Consider the following 7555-nt stretch of genomic DNA (forward strand, 5'->3'; position numbering starts at 1 on the left):
TGGACGTTGACTTGCAAGTTCCAGAAAATGACCAAACTTTGTGAGTCCTATTATGATTATGGTGGAGAATTTAACAATGCAGAAAACCAATAATCACCAGTTCCGTCACCACTCACGATAAGGCCATAGTCATACTACTGATATGACATTTAAATTTTTAAATGCTTATTGCTTGGCTTTCAATACTAATTGGCATGCACGAACTTCTTCTTTTGGATTTTTGTGTCAACTAAAGATTAGTCTTGCAACAAATCACTTATTTTGTCTTCTCATGTCAAACTCCAAATAAATGATGTGTTTTTTTTTTTTTTATTTACGTTTTCAAATAATCTTCCCATAGGTTCAAAGTGAAACATCCTTCAATGATATTTGAATTTATACAGAAAATATGAAATTTTGTATGGTTCTTCATAAATTTTGTCATCACCATCAAAACCTGTTGACTCAAAAGCAACAACATTATAATCATGATAAATATCAAGAATCAATTTGATATCTCCTGATTTATTAATAATCTCCTCGTGAATTTTTTTTGGATCTAAATTCTTGATTTCATCATACTCCACTTTAGAATTGTCAAAATCCGACCAATTCATGGTGAAACTTTTTCTTTTCATTTTAATTGAGAATAATTTATTTTCAATCAAATCATAAGACATTATCCTTGTGAAAACGGCATCAAATGATGTGTGAATATTGATCTTGAATCTTTGTTTAACTGCAACTCTGTCTGTGGTCTCTCATTTATATATCCATCGGTGAGATGATGTGTTTGAATATAGTGAGACTGATGGAAAGCGAGATGGCGTGTTGGGAAGAGATCCGTTGTGGAAAGCATGGGGGAAAGGCAGGAATTTCCCATATAGTATGGAGAATGGACGTTGACTTGCAAGTTCCAGAAAATGACCAAATTTTGTGAGTCCTATTATGATTATGGTGGAGAATTTAACAATGCAGAAAACCGATAATCACCAGTTCCGTCACCGCTCACGATAAGGTCATAGTCATAGTCATACTACTGATTTTACGTTTGAGGGAGTATCTATTTTAAATTTTTAAATGCATATTGGTTGGCTTTCGGTACTAATTGGCATGCATGTACCAAAAAATACCCTTTTCTATCGCAACAGATCTTCGGTCTCACTTTTTGTGTCACTCTCTATCTCACTTTTTATTATATTGTTATTTCTTCTTTATAGATACCATGTTTTATTTCATTTTTGTTTCCTTAAAATCCAATAACTATTAACATAGTTAAAAATAAATACAACAGTCTCAAAAAAAGCAATATATAATAGAAAATTTAAAAATACAGTAGAAAAAAATCTCTTTTTTTATGCATTTTGATTTTTGAATTTGTTAAATTTTGTGTATTATTCAGTAAGTATTTACTGGATTTTAAGAAAACAAAAAAGAACTAAAGTATGATATTTATGAAGAAGAAATAGTAATATAATAAAAAGTGGAATAGAAAATGACACAGAAAATTAGACAGAAAATTCATTGCGCTTTTTTGGCAACAGATCTTCTGTCCTACTCTCTATGTCACTCTCTATACCACTTTTTATTATATTGTTATTATTTTTTCATAGATATCATGTTTTATTTCATTTTTGTTTCCATAAAATCCAATAACTATTAACATAGTTAAAAATAAATACAACAGTCTCAAAAAAGTAATATATAATAGAAAATTTAAAAATATAGTAGAAAAAAATATCTTTTTTTATGCATTTTGATTTTTGAATTTGTTAAATTTTGTGTATTACTCAGTAAATAGTTACTAGATTTTAAAAAAAGAAATGAAGTATGATATTTATGAAGGAGAAATAGTAATATAATAAAAAGTGGGATAGAAAATGGCACAGAAAATGAGACAGAAAATTCATTGCGCTTTTCGCAACAGATCTTCTGTTCCACTCTCTGTGTCACTTTCTATAGCACTTTTTATTATATTGCTATTTTTTCTTCATAGATATCATGTTTTATTTCATTTTTGTTTCCTTAAAATCCAATAACTATTAACATAGTTAAAAATAAATATAACAGTCTCAAAAAAGTAATATATAATAGAAAATTTAAAAATACAGTAGAAACAAATATCATTTTTTATGCATTTTGTTTTTTGAATTTGTTAAATTTTGTGTATTACTCAGTAAATAGTTACTAGATTTTAAGAAAAGAAATAAAGTATGATATTTATGAAGGAGAAATAGTAATATAATAAAAAGTGGAATAAAAAATGGCACAGAAAATTCATTGCGCTTTCGCAACAGATCTTTTGTCCTACTCTCTGTGTCACTTTCTATGTCACTTTTTATTATATTGCTATTTTTTTTTCATAGATATCATGTTTTATTTCATTTTTGTTTCCTTAAAATCCAATAACTATTAACATAGTTAAAAATAAATACAACAGTCTCAAAAAAGTAATATATAATAGAAAATTTAAAAATACTGTAGAAAAAATATCTTTTTTTATGCATTTTGATTTTTGAATTTGTTAAATTTTGTGTATTACTCAGTAAATAGTTACTAGATTTAAAAAAACAAAAAAGAAATGAAATATGATATTTATGAAAGAGAAATAGTAATATGATAAAAAGTGGGATAGAAAATAAGACGAAAATTCATTGCGCTTTTCGTAATAGATCTTCCGTCCCACTCTCTGTGTCATTCTCTATCCCACTTTTTATTATATTGCTATTTCTTCTTCATAGATATCATGTTTTATTTTATTTTTGTTTCCTTAAAATCCAATAACTATTAACATAGTTATTGGACTTACAATTTACTAAAATTTTTTTCTCAGAATCTTCAAAGACAACTATATCTCATTATATGGACTGCAAGGCTAATAATCAGGACCACCCTTATTATAACCTGGATATATGATCTCAATCTCCCAATCTCTCACTCTTTCAGCCAAGAAATTCAAATAGAAGCTAACTTGATATGTTAGAATATTGGAGTACCTTTGATATTTATGGAGAACTCTATTCTTTTGCTTTTGGATTGTTGGTTTTTTGGGATATAAACTAAAAAACAACACTTTAGTGTTGCAAAAATGGTTTATAAAAGACTTGTATAAAGGTAAAAATAAGTTTATATTATTCATTCATTAACTCGCTATTTATAGTAATTACATGAAACAAATTAACAAAATATTCAACTAACAATTATCCTTAAAAAATCTCAACAAAATATAATCTTTTACTAGCAAATTTTAGCTAAAATATTTGTTAACAAACCAACTAATATGATTTTTGGTTAACAAATATCCTAGTAATAAGACTTATTCTTCTATAAAACTAGATTATTATGATATCAAACTCAATCTGATAAAATCTATAGGCATATCTCAACACTTCTCCTTGCCACTTTTAATGCAAATCTTGAATTGTCTTCTCAAATCTTTTGAATTTTGTTTTAGACAAGACTTTTGTTAGAAGTTCTGCAATTGATGATTAGCCTTGCAATGAACTTCTTCTTTTGGATTTTTGTGCAAGCTAAAGATTATTCTTGCAACAAATCACTTGTTTTATCTTCTTATGCCAAACTCCAAATAAAGGATGATTTTTTTTTTTTTCGTTTCCAAATAAATTCTCATAAGTTCAAAGTAGAACATCCTTCAATGATATTTGAACCTGTACAGAAAATATGAAATTCTATATGATTCTTCATAAACTTTGTCATCACCATCAAAACATGTAGAGTAAAAAACAGCAATATTATAATCTTGATAAATATCAGGAATTAATTTGATACCCCTTGACTTATCAATGATCTCCACCTGAATTTTTTTAAGATCTAAATTCTTGATTTCATCATATTCCACTTCAAAATTATCAACAATTCATAGTGAAACTTTTTCTTTTCATTTTAATTGAGAATAATTTATTCTCAATCAAATCATAAGCCATTATCCTGGTGAAAATGGCACAAAATGATGTGTGAATGTTGGCCTTAGATCTCTGTCTAACTGCAACTCTATGGTCTCCCGGCCTTGTTTGGAACCCAAGTTTGTCTGCTACAAGTTTCTTAAAAACTTTAGCTACAGTAACCTCAAAAAATTTCTTAAAAATTTTAAACTATACACTTCAAAATATTCAAAAATCTACACATTTCAAAAAAAAATTTTAAAAACTTCTACAGTAAGTTACAGTAAAGTTTTAGACACACTCCCAAAAAACTCACCTTCCAACCAGGGCCCTCATTTGTGTATCTATCGATTCTTCAAATACTGGCGAAACAAAATTTATCTTCACCGTATCCCGTAGATCATTGATTACCAAATAAGTCCAAAATTTAATGACCCAAATTTGGTAAGTTTACCACTAAAAGTTGAAACATTTGACAAAAAATTCCTTTCTATCATGATTTTGAACTTATTAAAAATCCTCACCAAATGCATTCACTCTCAAAAAATACTCAAGCTCTTAAGATATAGGTTTTTTATATCACTTTGTTAGTTTTTTGGGATTTAAACTAAGAAACAACACCTTAATGTTGTAAAAATGGCTTATAAAAGACTTGTATGAATGTGGAAATAAGTTTATATTATTCGTTCATTAACTCACTATTTATAGTGATTACATGAAACTAATTAACAAAATATTCAGTTAATAATTATCCTTAAAAAAATTCAATAAAACATAATCTTCTACTAGCAAATCTTAACTAAAATATTTGTTAACAAACCAATATGATTTTTGGTTAACAAATATTCTAGCAATAAGATTTAGGGTACGTTTGATAAAATTGAAGTCTGAAATTTGAAATTTAAATCCATTAAATTATTAAATATTAAATCTAATACATTTGAGTGCATATTACATTCAGTGATAAATGAATAGTTTATCACTTAATCTTAAGAGCAAATTTTGTCTAGAAAATTCAGTGTCACTTGATTTATTCAAATGTTCAATTTTTGATTATCAAACAGTGTGAATATGTTAAAATCAGAATCCATTAAATTTAAGTACTAAATTGAATTATCAAACTGGGCCTTATTTTTCTACAAAATTAAATTATTTTGATATCAAATTTAATCTGATAAAATCTATAGGCAAAGTTGGCATATCTCAACACTTGTCTTGTAACAAATCACTTGTTTTGTCTTCTCATGCCATACTCCAAATAAATGATTTTTTTTTTTTATGTTTTCGAATAACTTTCTCATAGGTTCAAAGTGGAACATCTTTCGACGATATTTGAACCTATACAGAAAATATGAAATTCTGTATGGTTCTTCATAAACTTTGTCATTAGCATCAAAATCTGTAGACCCAAAAATAGTAACATTATAATCTTGATAAATTTCATTAATCAATTGAATACCTCCTGACTTATCAATGATTTCCTCCTAAATTTTTTATTTCATCATACTCCACTTCAAAATTGTCTGTATCCGACCAATTCGTAGTGAAATTTTTCCTTTTCATTTTAATTGAGAATAATTTATTTTCAATCAAATCATAAGCTATTATCCTTGTGAAAATGGCATCAAATGATGTGTGAATGTTGGTTTTGGTTGCTCATTTGTGTATCCATCAGTCCTTTAAATACTGGCGAAACAAAATTTGTTTCCACTATATCCCATAAATCATTAATTACCAAAAAGTGTAAAATTTAATGGCCCAAATTTGGTAAGTTTTACCACTAAAAGTTGAAACATTTGATAAAACATTCTTTTCTGTTATGATTTTGAACTTATAAAGGATTCTCACCGAATGCATTCACTCACAAAAAAATACTTAAACCCTTAAGATATAGGTTCTTGATATCATTTTGTTAATATTTTTGAATATAAACTAAGAAACAATATTTTAGCGTTGCCAAAATGACTTATAAAAGACTTGTATGAAGGTGGAAATAAGTTTATATTATTCATTCATTAACTCACTATTTATAGTGATTATATGAAATAAACTAACAAAATATTCAGTTAATAATTATCCTTAAAAAATCTCAACAAAACATAATCTTTTACTAGCAAATCTTAGCTAAAATATTTGTTAACAAACCAATTTTTGGTTAACAAATATCCTAATAATAAGATTTATTCTTCAACCAACTAGATTATTCTAGTATCAAAATTAAATTAATAAAATCTGTAGAAAAAATTGGCATATCTCAACATAGATAATCAAGTGGTGCATTATGTCATTCACGATTAGCTTGAGATGTTGGGATTACAGAGTAAAACTATTTGGCTTCAAGATCCAATTTCCGCTGTACAGACCACAAGTTTTGGCTGATTTTGTTGTTATGATGAATTTATAGGTAGTCTATCTACACTATTAAATTCATTGTTCTGCTTTTCAATCCTCATTTTTACTCAGTACCATTAAGTTTGATGTTTTTAGAGTTCCAAAAGGGGGAAAAAAAAAGAAGAAGTAAAAAGAAAATCGAAATGCTGCATTTGAATATAGTGAGATTGAGAATGATGGAAGTGAGATGGCATGTTGGGAAGAGATACGTTGTGGGAAGCATGAGGACTTGAGTTTTATCAAATTTCCCCGCAAGGAGGTCTTGGTATCAAACCATTTTCCCTGACAACCCAATTCTCCGCAAAGGAAATAGTCTGGGCAAGTTGAAGTTGAGAACAAAGGCATTATCACATGGAAGAGAAATAACAAAATTATAACAAATCCAAGATCCACTTTAATTTACTTGATGAACAATACCAAATGAACAGGAGCAAAGAAATAAATGATTGTGCTTACTATTACTTTTGGATTCAATTAGTTGATAATAACGTTCAACAATAAATTTACAGCTTCATTTGGGCAAGGCAGACTGCTGTTGACTGGACTTGTTAAGAGGGATCCCAGGAAACAAGAGTAGGCTGACCAGAGACATAAACTTCGTAGAACTTCAATCATAAATTTTCACTCTCAGTATAATATTTCTGGAACCCACATCATGAGTATTTTCTACATTGGCTGCTTGTGGTCTACTTTGACAACAGAAAATTCATATTTCATAGTCACTTGCTACATTGACTTGCCACTTAAAGACTGGGAGGTATAAAGATCCTCCTAACCAAGGCAAAAATGACATCTGGTATTAAAGCACAAAAAAATTGTGGATCTTGGGAGGAGGGAATTAGTACCATTGCAAATAAGATTGAAGAGTCCTGGAAACGAACAATGCAGCATCACTTTGTCTTGCACAAATAGTGAATTGCGCAAATAGATAGCGGTCAATCCCAACAAACAATTACTATGAAACCAAAAATGGTGAAGACTCAGAAATGGGCTTCCTTTCCCTACCCTCGTGATAGAACGCTAATTTAGCATTAATTTTGTTATAATTTCCCTTTCTTATTGGATTGGATATTGCATTAATAGACATATTTTGTTTGAATTGTATGATTAGGGGATGTTTATCCAATTGGAGAAGGAAAGTGCAGAAATAGCAGCAAAAGTGGGCAATTAGAAGGTTGGGTCCACGTGAACCGCGAGAAGCGTGGGATTAAAACTCCAAAAGATTAGCTTTGGTTTCATTAATTGGGTCAAACGTTTTCTTGGCTCCTGGCAGCGCTATAAAG

The sequence above is a fragment of the Coffea eugenioides genome, chromosome 11 (assembly GCF_003713205.1).
Source record: "Coffea eugenioides isolate CCC68of chromosome 11, Ceug_1.0, whole genome shotgun sequence".
NCBI classification, from domain to species: domain Eukaryota; kingdom Viridiplantae; phylum Streptophyta; class Magnoliopsida; order Gentianales; family Rubiaceae; genus Coffea; species Coffea eugenioides.